The sequence below is a fragment of the Gorilla gorilla genome, chromosome 1 (genome assembly GCF_029281585.2).
Source record: "Gorilla gorilla gorilla isolate KB3781 chromosome 1, NHGRI_mGorGor1-v2.1_pri, whole genome shotgun sequence".
Taxonomy (NCBI): Eukaryota; Metazoa; Chordata; class Mammalia; order Primates; family Hominidae; genus Gorilla; species Gorilla gorilla.
Genome location: NC_073224.2, coordinates 225,353,630 through 225,374,737, shown reverse-complemented (window position 1 = coordinate 225,374,737; position 21,108 = coordinate 225,353,630). Strand labels below are relative to the sequence as shown.

Below are 21,108 nucleotides of genomic sequence, written 5' to 3'. Positions count from 1 at the left end.
GGCAGATAAAGGAGATCCCATCACTTCTCTATCTCCAAGGTAGCAACTTCCAGCCTTGAGGCAAATGAACCCCAAGTACACACAACCTGGAGCACCTGCCCTTCTGGGAAGTGCCCTTGGTGACATTTCTCATTCCAAGCCAGGCACCTTAGCAAGGCTGACATTGTAGAAGGCCCGGAGCCTCTTGGAATGCCAGCTTCTGTTGGGGTTTGAGGAGAGGACAAGAGGAGGGTAGAATGGCTTAAGTCTTCTTCTGCTTTCCTTCACCTCTACTTTCAGAACCTACTATGTGTCAGGCACATAGCAGCAATCTACTAGATATCCATTGCAATGTAATGAATCACTACACACTTGGTGGCCTCCAGCAATATACATTTATTATTTCTCAGTTTATGTCCAGGAGTCCAGGAATGCTTAAGTAGGTCCTCTGCTCAGAGTCTCACAAGGCTGCAATCCTTGTGACATTGGCTAGGCTGTGTTCTCATCTGGAGGCTCTACTGGGGAACAACCCACTGCTATGCTCCCTCAGGTTGTGGTCAGAATTCATTTCCTTGTGGCTATCTGAGCAGGTCCCTGGCATTTTGTTGATTGTCACCCAGAGGCCACCCTCAGATTCTAGAAGCTTCCCACGGTTCTTTGCCCTCAGGGCTTCCTCAACGTGGCTGCAGACTTCATGGCACCAGCAAGGAGAATCTTGCTAGGGTATACAAGCAAGAGGGAGTCATAGATGATAGAAAGGTAAATAGATAGACAGACAGACATATTAATAGATATAGATACAGATAGATCTAGATATATTTACATGTAGAGATAGATGATAGATATAAATAGATAATGATAAATTGATAGACACATATCTAGATAGATAAATATAGATAGATTATAGAATGAATAAATACATACATATATTTATCTAAATAGAGATGGATGGATGGATAGATGGATGAATGGATGGATAGATGATTGATAGATAGATAGATGGTCCTAGCCACACTCAAAGCTAGGAGATTCTACAGGGTGTAACACCAGGGGACAGAGATCAAGAGAATTCTGCCTATGGCCAGTAACTTGAGAGTTAAGTAGTATCATTTCTATTTTCTAGAAGGGAAACTGAGGTTTAGAGAGATAACTCACCCAAGTTCCAACAGTGGCCATTGGCCAAGCTGGAGTTCAGACCACGCCCTCCTGCCTCTCAATGGGTACTGCTTTGTTGTCATTGTGACAACCCTTCCTTCAGTGCCCCGAGTAATGCTAATTACCTGCACACTGATGTGGACTGTTGAGGCAAAACATCCAGTACTTTCTCTAGGAAACATTCCTTGTGCTCATGATGTACTGTGCAGCATATATCTTGGCGACCCCCCGCCAAATATGAGCTCCAAGAAGGCAAGGGCTGCATCCATCTTGTTCATGGCCACAGGTTCCTGGCCCATAGTGTGCCCTCTGTAAATAGTCATTCAGTCATTCAACAAATGCCTGTTGAGCTGGACTACATACTGCAGATACCAAGATAATCAAGACATAGCTCTGTCTTCCCGTTCTCCTCCCTATCTAGCATAGCAGAAACATAAAATAAACCACAAGATAGCGTGATATGGCACAAACATTATTATGGCCACCTTCTCAGGGTTATTCATTCTTATGTCCCCAGAGCCTAAAACAATAGTTGGCACATAGTAGGTGCTCAATAATATTTGCAGATCATTTGTATGCCTTGCTGTCTTCTCTCTGCATATGGTAGAAAATTTAGAAGTCACATGAGGTTAATTGGTCAAGAGAAAATTAAAAGTACATATAACAGCCTCCCAGTCTAGCTTCCGAAGTCTCTGACCCATCCTACAATCCTGGCACCTCCCTTTTTGAGCAGAGCTTTGCATTTCTAAATAGGAAAAAAAAAAAAGTCTGTAATTATTAAAATTGTGTATATAGGAGAATTTAGCCTTTCATTTGAGGTATCCTAATGACACTTCAACAACTACTAGGGAAGATAATAGGGTTTAGAGCAATTACACAGCCTGTCAAATACCAAAGATGAGTGATTCAGATTCATGCTCAGAGCTGGAACAATTCTCAGCAGTTTTGCTCATACACAGCTGTTTCATTTAAAATATTTTGGCAGAAAATTGCAAAGTGGGCCATGCTGGCCATCCCTGCTTTGGAAACTTAACTCCTGGCATACCTAACATCATCCTTCTCTTCCCCTCTTATTCCCCCACCCCACAGCTTCACCTTAATTGCTGCTGGGCAAACTGAGCGACATGTTTGCAAGTCAAAACTTGACCCTAGAGCTGAAAATGCTGGGTACTTTGTTGCTCCTTCATCCACTGGAAGATTTTCTGTCTTGTTCTATCATTCACCACTAGGTAACCAGTCCCATGTGTATTGCGAGTGTATATCCATCAAGGTCCTGGCTGAAAACAGATGGCCCACTAAAACTGGGTGATCTGAGAAGAGTTCAATGGGAGACCTGTTGACAAGTGTTCAGTGTGAATTTAAGGAAATCCAGTGTAATAGTGCGTTACCCAGGTGGGTGCCACAGCAGGGAGGTGATACCACCTCTAGTTCTTCAGGGACAAGGGTCACGAAGCAGTTAACAGAATTTGGAGAGCATGCCTGCATGGAAGTGGGGACAGCCCAGCAGGAGCTGCAGCTTTGAGTTTGAGGCATGAGGCCAACCCCAGCAACAGCACGGGTTTTTGGAAATGCAAAGGCAGGCTGCACCCTCTAGACTCCTCCTGGTGTCTCCCATTGGCCAAACCCAAATGGAGGCCAAAGCTCATTGCAGGGAAGGAGCAGACCTCGGATGCATTCCTTGCAGGTCAGCCTCCCAGAACTTTGAGAAGGGTTGAGGGAGGATGTTGAGAGTCGAACTGAAGAGGCCAGGCATGGTGGCTCACACTTGTAACCCCAGCACTTTGGGAGGCCGAGGCAGGTGGATCACTTGAGGTCAGCAGTTCAAGACCAGCCTAGCCAACATGGTGAAAGACCGTCTCTACTAACAATACAATAATTAGCCAGGCATAGTGGCAGGCACCTGTAATCCCAGCTGCCTGGGAGGCTGAGGCAGGACAATCGCTTGAATCTGGGAGGCAAAAGCCGCAGTGAGCCGAGATCGTGCCATTGCACTCCAGCCTGGGCAACAACAGCGAAACTCTGTCTCAAAAAAAAATTGAAGATACTCAGTACCAAGAAGGTCCAAGAAAGTCGACATGTTTTCTGCCCTCACGAAATGAACCTCTGGCTTAAAACAAAAACCTTGCAAGCAACTAGTGATGGGCTAACTTGGTACCGGTATAGAAGGACTCGTTCAATTTACCTTAAATCATTAAGAGTCCCTTGTCAGGGGGCCTGACAGGATCCCAGAAAAAGCCAAATCCTCGAGCTTCAAGAAGAGCTGGAGCTAACTCTCTATGATAGTTAATTTACGTGTCAGCTTGGCTGGGCTGTGGGGCCCAGTTGTTCCATCAAACACGAGTTCAGATGTTGCTGGGAAGGTATTTTGTTGATGGGATTAATGTCCCAAATCAGCTGGCTTTAAGTCAAGGTGAGGACCCTTGTTCTTATGGGTGGGCCTCCTCCAACCAGTGGGCAGCCTTACGAATAAAAACTGGTTTTCCCAAAAAACGAGGAAATCCTGCCTCAAGACTGTAACGTGGAAATCCTACCTGAGTTTCCAGCCTGCCAAAGTGCCCTACAGATTTCACACCCGAGACTGCAGCTCCGAATCCTGCCTGCATTTCCAGCCTGCCCTACACACTTCAGACTTGCGAGTCCCCACCATCCTGTGAGCCAATTCCTTTGAAAAAAAATCTTTTTTTTTTTTTTTTTTTGAGAAGGAGTCTCACTCTGTCGCCCAGGCTGGAGTGCAGTGGTACGGTATCGGCTCATTGCAACCTCCGTCTCCTGGGTTCAAGCAATTCTCCTCCCTCAACCTCCCGAGTAGCTGGGATTACAGGTACCCACCACCACACCCGGCTAATTTTTAAATATTTTTAGTAGAGGCAGGGTTTCACCATGTTGGCCAGGCTGGTCTTGAACTCCTGACTTCAGTTGATCCACCCGCCTCAGCCTCCCAAAGTGCTACGATGTAGGCATGAGCCATTGTGCCTGGCCCGAAAAAAAATCTATTTATATATATATAGTCCACTCTCACCTCTATCTAATCCAGTGGTTCTCCAACTTTAATGTGCTCAGGAATCAGCTGGAGAATTTGTGAATTTATGAAAACAGTTTCCTGGGGCCCCTTTCCAAATATGCAGATTCAGCAGGAGTGGCAGGGCCCATGAACTCACATTCTGTGACGTTCACACAGAGGGGCTGGTGCTGCTGGTCCAAGGTCACCATTAGAGCAATGCTGGATCATCTATTCAGCCTACTCTCCCTAACTGTTTCCCCGCAGAGGCTTCAGGGCTTTTGAGGGTTACTTAGCCAAGTCATTGCCTCTGTTCCCGGAGCCATCTGCCAATTTCAAGTGCCACATCATCTGGGTATCATGAGAGCCCATCTCCGTCTGCCAGCCTGGAAGCAGCCATGGCAAATGGGATGTGTCCCACTGCCCCCCTTTGGTGCCACAGTTGGGTTTATTCTCACAGCTGCAAACCCACGTGCTGGGCTGCACAGCTGCCTGAACGAAGCTGGAGTGTGCAGAACAAACTGCGTGGAATGTCACGTGGGGTTTTCCACTCTCGCCCGCAGTGAGTTGGCAATGCCTGGCCACGTGTGCTCTGTGGTGTTTGAACTTGATCTGGGAGGACAGAACTTCCAAAGGAAGATGAAGGCCCCAGCAAGGGAGGTATTCCTGTCTTGAGCAGAAGGTAAAGGTAGAAGGTGCAGATTAGGTACTGGGAATAGTCATGGTTTGGTTTGAATGGAGTAGAAGATTCCAGAGGAAGAGCAGTGGGGCACAGTGGGGAGTGAAGGGGGCCTTGGCAGTCTGATGCAGGGAAGGGATATGCCCAAGATGGCCAGGAGAGAAGAGCCGAGGGGCAGGGTGAGCAAAGGATGAATAAGGGCTCAGACGACATGACGGCACCGGGGATGGCAAGGGCTGGATGCAGCAGGACCGTGGTCTATTCTGTGATGGATTGTCAGGAGAAACGGGAGCGTGTGAGGAATGAAAAGGAGGCAACATTCTGATTCTGAGTCTGGATGCCTGAAAAATAGAAGTCCCAGAGATCAAAATAGTAGAGGCTGGAAGAAAAATGGATGGGGAAGAAGTGAGCTTGAAAGAATCCTTAGAAGTCACTGTTATGGGCTTAGTTGTATCCTCTTAAAATTCATATAATGAAGCCCTAACCCTCCCAGACCTCAGAATGTGACTGAATATGGAGAAAGTGTCTTTCAAGAGGTAATTACCGCCTGTAATCCCAGTACTTTGGGAAGCAAAGGCAGGCAGATCCTGACTTGAGGTCAGGAGTTTGAGACCAGCCTAGCCAACATGGTGAAACCCTGTCTCTACTAAAAATACAAAACAAATTAGCCAGGTGTTGTGGCAGGCACCTGTAATCCGAGCTACTTGGGAGGCTGAGGCAGGAGAATCGCTTGAACCCAGGAGGTGGAGGTTGCAGTGAGTGGAGATAGCTCCACTGCACTCCAGCCAGGGTGACTGAGACTCCACCTCTGAAAAAAAAAAAAAAAAAAGAGGTAATTACAGTAAAATGAGGTAACTAGGGTGGGCCCTAACCCAATACAACTGGTGTCCTTATAAGAGGAGGGGATTCGGACACAGATACACCCAGAGGGACAACCAGAGGGGGTCTCAGGGAGAAGACAGCCGTCTACAAGCCACGGAGAGAGGCCTCAGGAGAAACAACCCCTGCTAACACCTAGATCTCAGACTTCCAGCCTCCAGAATTGTGAGAAAGTAAATTTCTATTGTTTAAGCCCCCCAGTCAGCCCTGGAAAGCTGGTACTACTGTCACCAGCTGAATCTCCCTGTGTAACAGATGGAAATATTGAGGCCCATGGAGGGAAGCAACTCCCTCCAAGGAGCAGAGTCCCGTCTGCCCTCAGTAGAGCTCTCAGCTCCAGACACGTGGTGGTTTTCTTAGCAGACCACACTGCCTCTTGCATCGTGAAATACTGACCGTCTCCCTGTCTGTAGATTTGGTTGTTCAAACAACATGCTGCTACTAAAGAAAGCCTCTGTTTGTTTGTTTTTTTGGATTAATGATTTTTCTCCTGGAGTTTCCTGGTTCCCCACCTCCACAACAGCGACTCTTCTTGCCTCTTTCCATTCCTGGTCTTGATGGCCAAGCCCGGGAAAACAAAGCTTTCGTCCCAGCCAGGTAACTTGGGGGGGCACGTCACCTGTGACCCTGGGAGGTGAGGTGCCAGGCCGAGAATTCCAGGAGGCACCTGGGAGAACAGGGCAGGGAAAGAGGCTGGACTAGAGATACTGATTCAGGTCACGTGTGCATGGAAGCATTGAGAGGATATGAAATCAGGGAGACAAAAGCAGGAGAGAGAAAGTAGAGAGAAGACGTCCTTGTCTTCACCAAGATTCTTTGGGTCTTTGGGTTTCAAGCAATAGAATCTGCCTCAGGGTTGCTTACATGGTGAAGGAGGATTTCGTGGGAAGACACTGGAATTTCACAGAATGCAAAGAGAAGCTGGGCGTTCAGGTCTGGGGAGGGAATTGGAGGCTGGGGAGCTGCCCCTCTCTCAGCCCCTCCCTCCTGGGCTGCGTGTCCTTCCGTCCTTGTGCAGTAGTTCAAATGTCTGTGCACAAAACAGAAAACTCTGACTCACCTTGCCCACACAATGAGAAAAGTATGTTTTCCCACATCACAGCGGGTCCTGACGTAGGATGCCCCAGTGGCCTTATCTGGAGGCTCCGTCGTGTTCCGGCATCTGGTCTTTCCCGTCTTTCCTTCCCACTCACCTCCATCGCTGGCTCTGTGGCGAGTGCTCCTTTCCTGGCATCACGGTGGCCCACACATGAAGACAGGACTGCATCTAATCCTAGAGAGGGCTGCTTTTCCCAGGCGTCTCTTTCTTAGGAGCCCTCCAGAAGCTCCTCTAGCCCTGGCCCGTGCCGCTTTGGCCACAGCTGAGTCAGGTGCCGAGTGGATCACTGGAGAGGTAAAGGGGATCGCCACCATCCTATGGGGAAGGGGGGCTTCCCAAAGAAAATGGAGGTTCTCTTCGAAAGCAGGAAGGGGTGCCTGGGAGTGTTTGCTGGGGAGACAACTCAGCTTCCCTCTGCAACCAGCCCCGTTCTCCTCCCTCTGTAGAGCAGCCTTCTGGGCATGTGGCACCACACCTGGGAAGGCCCATCGCCTCAGCCACACATGGGCAGGCTCTGAATCCGGATTCCTAATTCCTAGGAGAGAGAATCCACAATGAACAGCTTCAGTCAGGAGAAAACTGGGCATGAACCGAGATGTCCCCGTGAAGTCATGCAGGACAAACACGCGGCTTAGGGGCATCCCTGAGAGGGAAGGGGGCCGTTTCCAGAGGAAGGAAGTTGTTGGGACGCCCCAGAGATACCCCAGTGTGGTATCTCCTGCACAGCCTTGGAGAATATGGAGATTGAAGAGAGTAGATACAGAGGTTGGCAACCAAGGCTGGTATCCCCACCCCCACTCCCAAGTAGGAGGTATTTGGAAATTTGGGGGGTCGCTTTGGTTGTCACCAGCCTGGGGGCAGCTATTGGTATTCAGAAGGTAGTGGCCAGGATGTTGAATGTCCTGAAATGCAGGGGACAGTCCTATACAATGAAGAATTATCCCACCAAAATGCCAGCTGTGCCACATAGGGAGACAAAAAGAAAGAAGGGATACTTAAGAAAGCTTGGGAGTGGGAGGGACAGATCGTATAGTGTGTGGAAGCCCAGAAGGGGAGGTCCGCTCAGATTGGAGGCTGGGAGCGGGGCCTAGTTCTTGGTGCTCCAGGAAACCTAGGAAGACAAGACCTAAGCATCGGCAAAATGAGGCCAGGGAATGAGTGGGCCTGGCGTGGTGGCTTGCGCCTGTGATCCCAGCACTTTAGGAGGCCAAGGCAGACGGATCACCTGAGGTCAGGAGTTCAAGACCAGCCTGGCCAACATGGTGAAACCCCGTCTCTACTAAAAACACAAAAATTAGCTGGGCATGCTGGCACGTGCCTGTAATCCCAGCTACTCAGGAGGCTGAGGCAGGAAAATCTCTTGAACCCAGGAGGCGGAGGTTGCAGTGAGCCGAGATTGCACCATTGCACTCCACCCTGGGCAACAGAGCAAGACTCCATCTCAAAAAAAAAAAAAGTTAAAAATCCCAGGGAGGAAGTGGAAGCAGACTTTCAGACTCAATTCAGGCAGGGGTGCAGCGTGGTGGGAGGCCTGGTTAGATCCTGATGCTGCTCTTCCTAGGAAGATGAGAAGAGCCCAGAGACAGCACGAAAGAAAGAGCTAGAAAGGGATAGGCAGAGGAAGAATGAACCAGCAGGGCAGGAGACCCTTGGGTTAGAACTTCCATGAACTTCCTCTGCAGACACTGTCAATAAAAGTGCATGGACTACTGCTCCTGGGAGATATATTTAAGAAATGATAACCAATTATGAGTGTGTTAGCCTGAAGTTAAAGAAATGGAGAATTCAGTAGACCTACCCGGCACCCAACAGCTGTTGTGTGGGCAGCACTGCAAAGCAGGGAGGAAATGACACAGGTTTCAGAGTCCAAGGAGCCACGCTTGCATCTTGACTGTCCTTGCTGCTCAGAGATTTATCTGAGGGTTAAGTAAAAAAAGATATCTAATGCAGTCCCCAGAACATGGGCGCCATTCCAGAAATGGTGGCAGAATGCTATTTATGTTACTGTGATCATCATCGTCACCATCATCATCATCTTCATGACAGTCACCCCCTTGAGCCTCAGTGTTGCCTCCTCTCCTATGGGGGTAGTATTCTACGGTATTTGCAGCCTTCTTCTATCTGGTTCTCTGTGTTGACTTCCTGACACTTGGTGGCAGAGAATTCCTTGGCTTGGCTTTATGAACCATGAGATATTTTGGTCTGAAGTGTCCCTTCTAGGCTCTACATTTAGTGGCCTCTTGGGGGAAGACTCTTCTGCAGAGGCACTGAGGTAGGTGCTGACCATTTGGCTGTTTGCACGGCCCCCTCTCTGCTGTGAGCCCCAAATGCTGTTCCACGGCGAGGTGTGCTCACAGCGCATCCTCCTTGCTGAAGCCGGGGGTTCACCCACAGCCTTCTCTGACTTTTCCCACTGCCCCAGGCCTAAACAGGGAATTTCAGAGTCTCGCAAAAGTTAGCAAGGACTGCCTTTTAAGTCATGTTCATTCAAAGGCCTGGACCATCCCTGAGGCCGCGAAGGCACAGAGAGAACAGAACAGCTTTTGGGATGTGTTTTATGATGCTCAGAGATCCTATGACTCCTTTCTTGACTCCACTTCTGTGGCTCCACCTGGAAGCTGTCTCTCCAGGCCAGCTTTTCTCATCTGTCCTAGAAAATGCCATCTCCACCACCGCTTCTTTTTGCTGTTTTATCTTTCTCGCTCTTTTTCAGTCATCCCACACTCTCACTAGACTTTATTTAAACAAGTATGCATTCCTGCTTGCCGCGGGCCTGAAAAAACCATAACGATGTTGTATGTAAAAGAGCTGTCTGTGCCTCCAGGCATGAGGGCTTTTCGTGTATAATTCACATCATCCTCACAAAACTCCAATGAGCCAGCTACTTTTATCATCATCACCATTTTCCAGGCAAGCAAACTGAGGCACAAAGAGACTAAGTCACTTGCCCAAGGACACATATCTAGTAAGGGACCACGTTGGGATTGCAACCCAGGCCTTCCACCTCTAAAGCCTGTGCACTTAATCCCCAAGCTGTGTTCATCCCATTGTCGCCTGATCAAGCCCCACCTGTGTGTTCTTCATACCTTACCTTGCATGTCATTGACTCCCCAGGACTGGACTTTCTGTCCATGTGTCCACTGTAAGGCCTCTGAGACCTCAGCCCTCACTCTTACTTGTTGTTAGTGGTTTAATTCTGTCTGTCTGGTCCACACGCTCCAGGAGGGCACATTGGTATCTCCAGCACTTAACCCAAGGCCAGCACGTAGCAGGTGCTCAGTGAACACGCTCTGAATTGGTGGACAGCTGGCTGAATGGTAACAAGACACAGAGATTCAATTGCTCCTCAAAGTCCACATAGCAAAGAAGGGGCTGGACCTGGACTCAGACCCAAGTTTTAGAAAAGCAGGTCCATGCTGGCTGCTGAGTCCCCTGCCCATCGAGAGCCACATGGAAATGTTTTGCTGGTGGAAGCCCATGCACCCCCATCTGAGGGACAGAGGCACAGAGAGACTCCTTTTGTTGTTCCTCCCAGATTGCAAAAGCAGGAATAAAGGGAAAGAAGGGAAAATTTCCCAGCATGTGACCAGGAGGGCGTGCTAATTGTCTGCGGATGTTCGTAAAAGGCAAGAATCTGTCTCATTGTCAGGCGCTCTGGCGTTGGCCATATGGATTTATTTTAGTGGATTTTTGTGTTGTAAAGTTTCTGATAAACACAGGATGAGTCATTGCCTGCTTCTGCAATTGCACTCAAGCCTGAGCCACCCTCCTCAACACTCTGAGACCTCCTGAGAGCCAGGTTGCAATTTCTGGAAAATTCTACAGAGCTGCCTTGCTGCTCCTGGGGGCGGCTGATGGCCCGTTCCCCATGGGTGTCGCCTCCCTCCTCTGTGCCTTCTCAGCCTCGGTCCCGCGCTGGCCGTTTCCCTCCCATGTCAGTGATTCTGTCGGTTTCACATGCATGCCCCCACTGAGATTGTTTAGTTCCTCTCCAGTAGCGGCTGGATTTTTTTTCATCTCAGTTTTTACAGAACCTGGTATCCCCACATGCCCAACATGCACCTGCTGAAGGATGAACCCGGATTTTCCTGTTTCCCATTGGTAAGCCTGGCTGGGAATCTGGGCTTAAAAGAATTCAGGCCGCCTTTGCTCTTCTCACCCACTCAGATTTTCATGGACAACAAGTTGGTGCAGCGAAAAGAATGAAGACTTGGGGTCAGACCAAATGAGGTTCAGATCCTGGCTCGGTGGCTGTGTGATGTGGGGTTAGCCAAGCTCTCCGAGTCTCAGTGTCTGTGTTTGTGCTCTTGGAATCAATCCCCACCTATTGGAGCTGCCGTGAGGGCGGAATCAAATGATGTGCGGGAGGCTGCGCACATCGGGCAGTTCTGTGGATGTTGGATGCCTTTCCTCTTTCCTCTCACCTGGGAAAAGAGAGGGATGGGCCCAGTCCTGAGGCATCCATTGGCTAAGGTAACCTTTCGTCATGCAGGGACCCAACCCAATAGTGACTGACTTGAAAAAACTCAAGGCTGACTCTGAGCATTCTGGGGGCAGGGATTTTGTTTTTTTGTGTTTTGGTTTTTTAAAATTTCCGTGTTTGGGGAACAGGTGGCATTTGGTTACATGAGTACGTTCTTTAGTGGTGATTTGTGAGATTTTGGTACACCCATCACCCGAGCAGTGTACACTGAACCCAATGTGTAGCCTTTTATCCCTCACCTGCTTCCCACCCTTTGACCTGAGTCCCCAAAGTCCGTCATATCATTCTTAGGCCTTTGCGTCCTCATAGCTTAGCCTCCACTTAGGAGTGAGAACATACGACGTTTGCTTTTCCATTAGGGGCAGGGATTTTATTTGCCTCCCCCTGCACACTAGGCTGACAGACAGTAAAATTGCTTAGGGCTGAGCTGGGTTCAAGAGGAGGGTTGTTGGGAAAGAGGGAGTGGGTCCCAGAGAGGAGCCCTCGAAGCAGGCCCCAGAGGCTGGTAAGCAGCCGCCACTGGCCCTTTGGAGAATGTTCACAAGGGCCTTTCTGCCAGCAAGCTTCAATTTTTTAATAAAGCAGCTGTCTTACCTTCAAAGTTTGGGAACCAGTAATGAGTGGGCATGTCTATGGGACTGAGAAACTCTCCACTCAAGGATCCCCTGGCTAAGGTGGAACAGGAGCCCTTAACTTGGGGTTTCACATGTTGTCATAGGAAACCCTAGAAATAGACTGAGGTTTCTTTTATTCCTTCTCCATTTGCATAAAAGTTGGCTGTGCCCCTTCCTGTCATCTTGGGAAGATGACTAAAGTTAAATAACATTGCTGGAAACAGAGGTCCAATGCTTAAGCCAGAGATGACAAATACTAGCACACAGGGCATAACTCAGCCCTCCCCTGCCTGTGGCAGACATACACAATCAATCACCGAATTCTCTATGCCATCCCTTGGCATACACAATCAATCGACAAATGCTCTATGCCATCCCTGGCAACATAGTCACAGTTCAGGGAACTTTCTGAATTGTGATCATTGTGATCATTTATATTAATAAACATCTTCTCTTTTAAAAAGGAGAAAACAACATAAAATATCTCAGCTAAAACATGTATCACTGCACTGTGTAAATATTCAGGACTCTGGAGATTGCATCTCAATTGTTTTATTTTCATCCTATTTTATTTGAGTATAAACAATAAATATGTTGCAAATTATTAATGGAAAACCGTGTTTAAAAATTACAGCTATTATCGATCAATTGGATGAAATAATTGCTACAATCACTGGATAATTAGATCCTTCCTGGCCTAAGAGGAGGGTGCATGAGCTCTGGGATTGATTCTCTGCTCAACGGAGTCCCAGAACCAAGAAGAGAGATTCCTGAACCCTGGGGCAGCCACGTTGGCAATTTTAAGTTGCGGTAGCAGTCCATAGTCCCTCCAAGAAAGGAAGAAACTACATCCATTATAAATGCTTTTAGCTGAAGGTTACAGAAACCTTGACTAAAAGTTGCTTAAACTATGTTTTTTTCCCCCACTAAATAAAAAAATGCTGTGGTTGGTAGCACTGGACGGGTACAACAGTCCAAAAGCATCATCAGGAACCCAGCCTCTTTCCATCTTTCCAAGTTGGCATCCAGAGGTTGGTGGTTTGTTACTTCATGGTCACAAGATGGCTGCAGATGCTCCAAGCACCACATTCCCATTTCAGGCAGGAAGAAGGCAGAAGAGATAGCGAGAGCAACATTTGTACTGCTTTAATCAGGAGATCTCCCAAGAGACTTCTACTTAAGTCTCACTGGCCAGAACAGGGTCACATGGCCACCCTTGCTACAAGAGAGGCTGAGAAAGTGAGGAACAGGATATCCTGGATGGCTTCAGCCATTAGTTCATGATCCTTCACCTGAGGCTGAGTATACTGTTACTCTGAACAAGCAGGGGCTCTGTTAGCAGGAAAGGAGAGCCTGGAAATTGAGTAGACAGCTAATAGTGTCGTGACTGACTCACAAGAAGACCATGCCCCAAGTCCCTTTGAGCCATGATAGGCATGAATAACAGAGCTATGGATGACTTTATGGTTCCTTGTTCATTGATTCACTCAACACATATTTAATCAGTATCTAGTGGATATGAGAAATTGTGCTAGGATAAGAAAAGAAGTGCAGAATTATTTAGGAACATGTAACAGACATGGAGGACAACACAGGAACTTTCTAGGGAAAGTGACAGCTAAGCCAAGAGAAGAAATGAGTAACAGCTGGTTTTGATGGCACATGCCTATAATCCCAGCTACTCGGGAGGCTGAGGCAGGAGGATCTCTTGAGCTCAGGGGTTCAAGGCTGCAGTGAGCTATGATTGTGCCGCTGTACTCCAGCCTGGGTGACAGAGCAAGACTCTGTCTCTGAAAAAAAGAAAAGAGTAACAGTTTGCCAGCTTGTCCCTTGTCCCATGTGCGTGTGTTTATTGGGGTAGGGAGGTGGATTTGTGAGAGGGGCAGACTGGAGGAGAGACGACTGTTACAGGCAGACAGAATGATGTGTGTGAAGGTCTTGATTGTCAAAGAAGCATGACAAATTTTCAGAGATCAGAGGAGGCTAGCATGGCCAGAGCATAGAAGGTAAGCCTGGAAAGACAGGCAGACACTGGATAGTGAAGGACCATATGAGCCAAACTGAGTTTAGACTTCGTCCAAAGGTCATGTCTGCCCCAGCCCTGTTCAGGGGCAGTCCCAGGCCCTAGGCTTTGCTAGTGGGAGGCAGGTAAAAGCAGCACTAGCCACTAGCCCCCACTAGCAAGTGGCCAACACATGAGCCTTCTTTGTGGCTATAGTAATCACAGTTCTTTCTTCTTTGTGGCTATAGTAATCACAGTTAAGGTTGGGGAAAATGGTTTAATAATAACAGGTGTTGGGAGAGTAGTTATAGCTACATGTTATTAAAAAGGCCAAAGGTAGTTGGCTTCAGGCACAGCTGGATCCAGAGGCTCAAGTCGTGTCATCATGAATCTGTCTCTCTTTTTCTAGACTCTTTCTTCCTTTGTGTTGGCTTCACTCACAGACAGGCTCTCCCTGAGCCATAACAAGTGGCCATGAGAAGCTCCAGACTTATATTCTATAAACCTTGGGCCAGAGGGAAAAATGACAGTCCCCGCAAAGGTCCTAGGAGAACTCTCCTTGGCCCAACTTGGGTGACGTGTTCATCCCTGAATGTATCACAGAGAACAAGGGATGCTGTGCTTTAATTGTCAGGCCTGAGTCAGGTGCCCAGCCCTCAGGAGCCTGCAGAGTGAGCCAAGAGAGAAGGGGTGTATTAGTCCATTCTCACACTGTTGTAAAGAACTACCTGAGACTGGGCAATGTATGGAGAAAGGAGGTTTAATTGACCCACAGTTCTGCAGGCTGTACAAGAGGCACGGCTGGGAGGCCTCAGGAAACTTACAATCATGAGGAAGGCAAATGGGAAGCCAGTCTTCCCATGGCAGAGCAGGAGAGAGAGAAAGAGAGTGAAGGGGGAGTGCTACACACTTTTAAACAACCAGATTTCATGAGAACTCTATCTCAAGACAGCACCAGGGGGATGGTGCCAAACCATTAGAAACCACCTCCATGATCTAATCACCTTCCACCAGGCCCCTCCCACAACACTGGGGATTACAGTTCAACATGAGATTTGGGTGGGGACACAGCCAAACCATATCAAGGGAGAAATCTGGATGCTGTCATGTTCAGGTGGACTGAGCACCAGGCAGCCCCTGCAGCCTCATTCTTACCTCACCCATCAATGTCAGGATGTGCCTGTTCCCCCAGCTCCAGCCCTTCTCTACCTCTTCATGCTGTGCATCCCATCTGATGACCCAGGCGCTCTCTCCCACTTTTAGTAGAGACAGGGTTTCACCATGTTGGCCAGGCTGGTCTCGAACTCCTGACCTCAGGTGATCCACCTGACTTGGCCTCCCAAAGTGCTGGGATTACAGGTGTGAGCCACCACGCCCGCCCAATTCTCTTGTTTTTGCTCATGCCCATTCCCTTGTTTTTTTGCTCATGCCCATTTGGCTTCAGGTACAGCTGGATCCAGAGGCTCATCCCTGATGGATCACAGAGAAAACCCTCGGTTGTCCTCCACCCAGGATGGAACTGCTTCTAACTGTTCTGGAGAATTCCTCGCAATCCCAGTTCCTCTGCTGCTGCTGCTGCTGCTGCTGCTGCTTCTGCTGCTCCCAAGAAAGTGGGACGCCTCCCTTCCTGTACTCTTCCCTTCCCTGACCTGGCAGAGCCCAGCCAACAGCATTGGTCAGTTCTGCCTTTGATAAAGAAAAATGTCGAAGTTTCCCTCTGTCACATAAAATGAAGATGTGGGTGCTGTGTGTTGCTTTCCGTTCAGCAGTTTCTCAGTGGCCTGGCCAGCACACCACCATGAAGGCATTGATTTATTCCATCTAATACACAGCACTGCTTATTAGTGCTCTCAATCTGACAAGAAATATTGAGCCTACCGCCGAGGTTTTACAAAAATATGAATACATCCCTATCTGGACTCTGAGCTAAGAGAGCATTTTGCCCACTGAATGGGAAACCGAGACAGGGAAATGACAAGCAACTGTTCTGAGGCTCAGGTGGGCCCTGCTTGTCCTTCATTGCCTCCTCCAGCTTATCTTGCCTGGACACCTCCTCTGAAATCCTCACTGTATTATTCAGGACTCTGGGTTGCGAGTGACAGAAACCCAACTCAAATGAGCATGAGCAAAAACAAGGGAATTGGCTGGGCTTAGTGGCTCACACCTGTACTCCCAGCACTTTGGGAGGCCGAGGGAGGTGAATCACCTGAGATCAGGAGTTCGAGACCAGCCTGGCCAACATGGTGAAACCCCATCTCTATAAAAGTACAAAAATTAGCCAGGCATGGTGGCAGGCACCTGTAATCCCAGCTACTCGAGAGGCTGAGGCAGGAGAATCACTTGAACCCAGGAGGCAGAGGTTGCAGTGAGCAGAGATCGCACCATTGCGCTCCAGCCTGGGCAACAAGAGCGAAACTCCATCTCAAAAAAAAAAAAAAAAGACACACACACTCACATGAGAATTTACTAAGCTACAGGCATGGCTGAATCTGCCACACCCCACACCCCCCACCTCTCTCTATCTCTGGGATCTGCTGTGCTGTGGTGGTGGGGACTTCATTCTTAAGCAGGGCCTCTCCCATATTAGCCCCTGGAATTTGCAAAACACATCCTTACTGCTCAGCAGCTTCGACAGAGAGAGGATGACTCTTTCCCAAACTTTTCAGTAGACATCCTGGGAGTAATGGTCACTATCTTTGATTGGATCAATTTTGATCATGGATCTAGGGTCTAGACTAAGGGTGTCCAAAATCTTTTGGCTTCCCTGGGCCACATTGGAAGAAGAATTGTCTTGGGCCACACATAAGATACACTAATGCTGACGATAGCTGATGAGCTAAAAAGAGAAAGAAAGAAAATCACAATGCCCTAAGAAAGTTTACAAATTTGTATTGGGTTGCATTCAAAGCCACCCTGGGCTATGCACAGCCCACGTGCCCTGGGTTGGACAAGTATGGTCTAGACCAATCCCGCCACGTGATTCTGCCTGGCCCACAACCTAAGAATGCTATTCACACATTTAAATGGTTGAAAAAAAACAAAGGAAGAGCAATATATCATGCCCTGTGAAAGTTACATGAAATTCACGTTTCCGTGTCCATAAAGACTTATTGGAACCCAAGCGTGCTCATTCCTTTAGGGCTCGTCGAAGGCTGCTTTTGTGCTACAGTGGCAGAGTTGAATAGTCAAGGCGGACTATATGGCTTGCACAGCTGAAAAGATATTTATTCATTTAAAATTTTATTTTAAAAATTGATAATGAATAATTTACTTAATCATAAATAAAAGATAAAATTAATATTCTATTTACTCATCTTTATAGAAGAAGCTTGCCAATCCCTGGTCTAGACTGTGTAGCCAGTGAGATGCCTCAGTCGAGTGCCCATCCTTGGAGTGGGTTGAGGCAAAGGGAGTGAACCACTCACCGAGTTGGACCATGGCGTGACAGTGGCAGTGGGTTTCTAGCAGACAGCAGGTATCCATGCTGGACAGAAAGAACAATGAGTGTCCATGCCCCCCACTGTCTTGGGCTGGGATCTCCTAGAAACAGACCCTGAAACAAATGTGTGAGTACTCGACCTTTATGCAGGAGGGCATCCCTGGGAGCACTGGTGTGTGTGTGGGCAGCAGAATGGGAGTGAGACAGGGAAGGAAAGGGGAGGGGAAGGAAAGAAGTCAATATAGGGTACATTGTTGAGCAGTCACCACAATGGTTCAGTCCTGCTGGGTGTCTCAGTGTGGAGCACACCCCTCAGATATCCCACCAAGGGGCAGGGAAGGTAGGGTATCCGTCCTCTACCTCCCCCAGGCCCTCATCATAAGCATATGGGTTCTGTGTTTTCTGGGTGATTGTGAGGCAGCCCCTTTTTCCATCTCCTATGCAGTGAGGATTTCATGAAGTCTTGTTGATGCACGGGCGCCTGGGGGAAAGCATGAGTGGTGCCCGGGAGCCTGAAGATGAGAGCTCTCTTGTTCCTCGTCCCGGAACCCTTGCTAATAGACCCTGGAGCCAGGTGTTGCCGCTCCAAGGCTCTGATGACATCCATGCTTCATCAGCAGGTGGTGGCCGCCTCGTTCAGTTCATACAACCTGAAATTCGGGTTTGCCAGAATTTTGGTGTCTAAGAGCCAAGAATGTCATCAACCACAGTTCTTTTGTTACCACACAAAAGGACTCTGCTGTCCTCCCAAGTCATTCACACACACACACACACACACACACACACACACACACACACACACACACGTATACATACATATATATTTTTTTTTGTTGTTTTTTTGAGATGGAGTCTCGCTCTGTCACCCAGGCTGGAGTGCAGTGGTGTGATCTCAGCTCACCGCAACCTCTGCCTCCTCGGTTCAAGCAATTCTGCTACCTCAGCCTCCTGAGTAGCTAGGGTTGCAGTCACCTGCCACCACGCCTGGCTAATTTTTGTATTTTTAGTAGAGATGGGGTTTCACCATGTTGGCCATGCTGGTCTTGAACTCCTGACCTCAGGCGATCCACCTACCTCAGCCTCCCAAAGTTCTGGGATTACAGGTGTGAGCCGCTATGCCTGGCCCCAAGTCACTTCCTTTTTTTTTTTTTTTTTTTGAGACAGAGTCTCGCTCTGTCACACAGGCTAGAGTGCAGTGGCACGATCTCGGCTCACTGCAAGCTCTGCCTCTGGGGTTCACACCATTCTCCTGCCTCAGCCTCCCAAGTAGCTGGGACTACAGGTGCCCACCACCACACCCAGCTAATTTTTTGTATATTTAGTAGAGACGGGGTTTCACCGTATTAGCCAGAATGGTCTCGATCTCCTGACCTTGTGATCCACCAGCCTCAGCCTCCCAAAGTGCTGGGATTACAGGCGTGAGCCACTGCGCCCAGCTGAAACAACATCATTTTAAAATTAGCATCATGTGCTCGACAAATTTGTATAGAGTAACTTGCACCAGGCACTGGAAATATAAGAGTGGAAAGAAAAAAGAAAAACAGTCAAAAATTCCTACCCTGATGGAGCTTGGAGCCTAGGGAAATTATTAGTATTAGTATTAGTATTATATAATGATGAAATAGTGGCTATTGTTATAACACTGAGTCTGGATTCAGTAGATTTAAAGTGCTGGTTTGGGGCACTCTCCCATTTTAAATGATTTTGCTGCTGCAGAAGACTTCTTTAGCTAGACCACCCTATAAAAAAAGAGTAGGTTCCCTAATGGTTTTATGTGTTTCTGTGTTCAGTTAAAGCAGGCTTATTTTGGCAAGCAGGCTTTGAAACAGTTTGTCATAAGCAGATTGAGTGCATGGCATTAATTCATTAGAAATGCCCATCCCGCCAGCGGGATCAGAGTTTCCTGATCCCTCCCCGAGTGGTATTGTAATTCCTATCAACTGTGATCATAGAATTATCTACCTGTCTTTGTATCTGCTTTGCCCTGTGGTCATCAAAGACATATGTTGCCTTAAAGGGCAGTGAGGAAGGATGATGGCATCTGTGACAAGCTCTAAATTGAAGAAAAATTAAAATTGGCTGTAAAGTTTCAGGGTTACCGCAGAGCAAATTCAAAAAGAGAGACAGAATGAGAGATGGGCTACAGCTCCAGAGAGTGTTTCTTGTACCCCATAGGCAGAGCCAGAGAAAACCTGAGGAGAAGGGGGTGGGGGCCGCAATCTGAGTGTCTCTCCTGGAGCCTGATTGGAACACGGGATCAACCATGGGGTGCATTATGTTACTCACTCTGCACAACAGCCCCAATACAGTTATGGATAGTCTCATTGTCAGGGGAGGAAACTGAAGCGCAGAAGTTAAATAACTGGCCCCGAATTGCACCGTAATAGAAGAGGCAGAGCTGGGATTTGAACCCAGACCTCTATGTTAACAGTGTGTTCCAAGAGCCACTTGTCACTGGAAGGGAAATGGGAGCTGTGCTTCCAGGGCCCCTTTTGTCCCTGTAACACCGTCTCCTGCCTCCACCACCCGTAGCCCTTGGCCTGGACTCTTTCCCTGGCTCCTATCCGGGAAACACCTCCCACCCCCGCCCCCTGACAGCTCCCAGGAGTCCCCTTCCTCCTTGACATTGAGGTTTGAGGGGCACCAATGTGTAACACTCCAATTTTCCCTGCTGAGTCATAACCCAGTGAGACTGAAAACAAAAGTCAGCAGATGCAGGCCAAAATGTTACCTCTATTGCTGGTAACACCTGGGTTGGAGATAGAAGAATGGGGATCTAATTAGGCAAACAGACCCATGTGGGCCAGTTGGATGAGAGCAGGCCTGTGAGCCCCTCTGCCCCGCTAGCAGGAGACCTAACCTGTAAGTTTTACAGAAAGTGTGCTTCCTGCAGGCAACTGGCTCCTGAGAGAAGAGGGGACAGAAGCTGAAGCCTGCATGCCCATCTCCCCTCTGGTGCTCGCTAAAGACTCCAGGTCCCCTGGGCAGGACAGAGAGAGGGTGGAGAGAAGCCAGGAGGGACATAAGCCAGAGGACAGGAAGTTTCTGGTCCAGGTCCCCAGGTCCCAAGCCCCAGATTTTAAGCCTGAACTCAAAGCCGCACATCTGTGTCCCTTAACTGACAGACTGGGGAGTGGGTGGGACGAGCTCCAGCCTCCTCCCTCACTGCTCCAAGCAGCTGCCCCTTTGGCTTCTGAGGGTTTTGTTGCGAGTGGCAAGCGGGAGCCACCAGATGTTCCACCACTAAAGAGTGACAGAGGTTCCAGGTTCTGACCCTCCAACTCCTCATCCCAACTCTGAAGCTTCATTCAAGTTGACGGAAGCTCATCTGGGCCCACGCCTCCTCTTTCCAGACCCACTTTGGTCTCTTCCTCTCTTGAGCATCCCCGAGGCCTGAGAAGTCAGGTCAGGTGAAACCTCAGGCTCCCCAACTCCCACCTCCTGCTCCCCAGCCACCTCCACCCAAGCCAAGTCCTACACGATGTGGGGAGGGAAATGGAGAGGGGGTGTCTCAGCATGGATTCCCCCACGCATTGCCTGTCTTTAAAATTGTTCATTATATTCTATTTAATATATTTTAAAGACCTCCATGAATGAATTTGAAAGTTTTAAAATATAATCTTTTTAAATGGCACTCTTAGACCTATCATCGCCCCGAAGTACTTGAAACTAATGAACCCTGCTGAGGCCACCTGCAGGTGCTTCCCATCCACTCCTCCGCCCCCAGGTAACCGCCTTCCTGAATTCTGTCTTTCTAAAAGCTGCTTTGATCTAATTACAC

At 48.5% G+C, this 21,108-nt stretch overlaps 1 protein-coding gene and 1 long non-coding RNA gene across 3 annotated transcripts in view; one reads left to right on the top strand and one right to left on the bottom strand.

Moving 5' to 3' along the window:
• The window catches only part of KAZN (kazrin, periplakin interacting protein), a 1,230,220-nt gene that overhangs the window by 926,737 nt on the left and 282,375 nt on the right, over window positions 1-21,108 (top strand). The window lies entirely within an intron of this gene.
• LOC134757860 (uncharacterized) lies at window positions 356-10,341 on the bottom strand. 2 transcript variants are annotated; one of them, XR_010132402.1, is made up of 4 exons: window positions 9,881-10,341; window positions 8,588-8,705; window positions 6,751-7,324; window positions 356-3,157 (listed from the first exon to the last, which is right to left on the bottom strand). It is a non-coding gene; the product is annotated as an uncharacterized lncRNA (long non-coding RNA). The 2 variants fall into 2 exon arrangements; XR_010132405.1 differs by having other exon boundaries at window positions 356-3,153.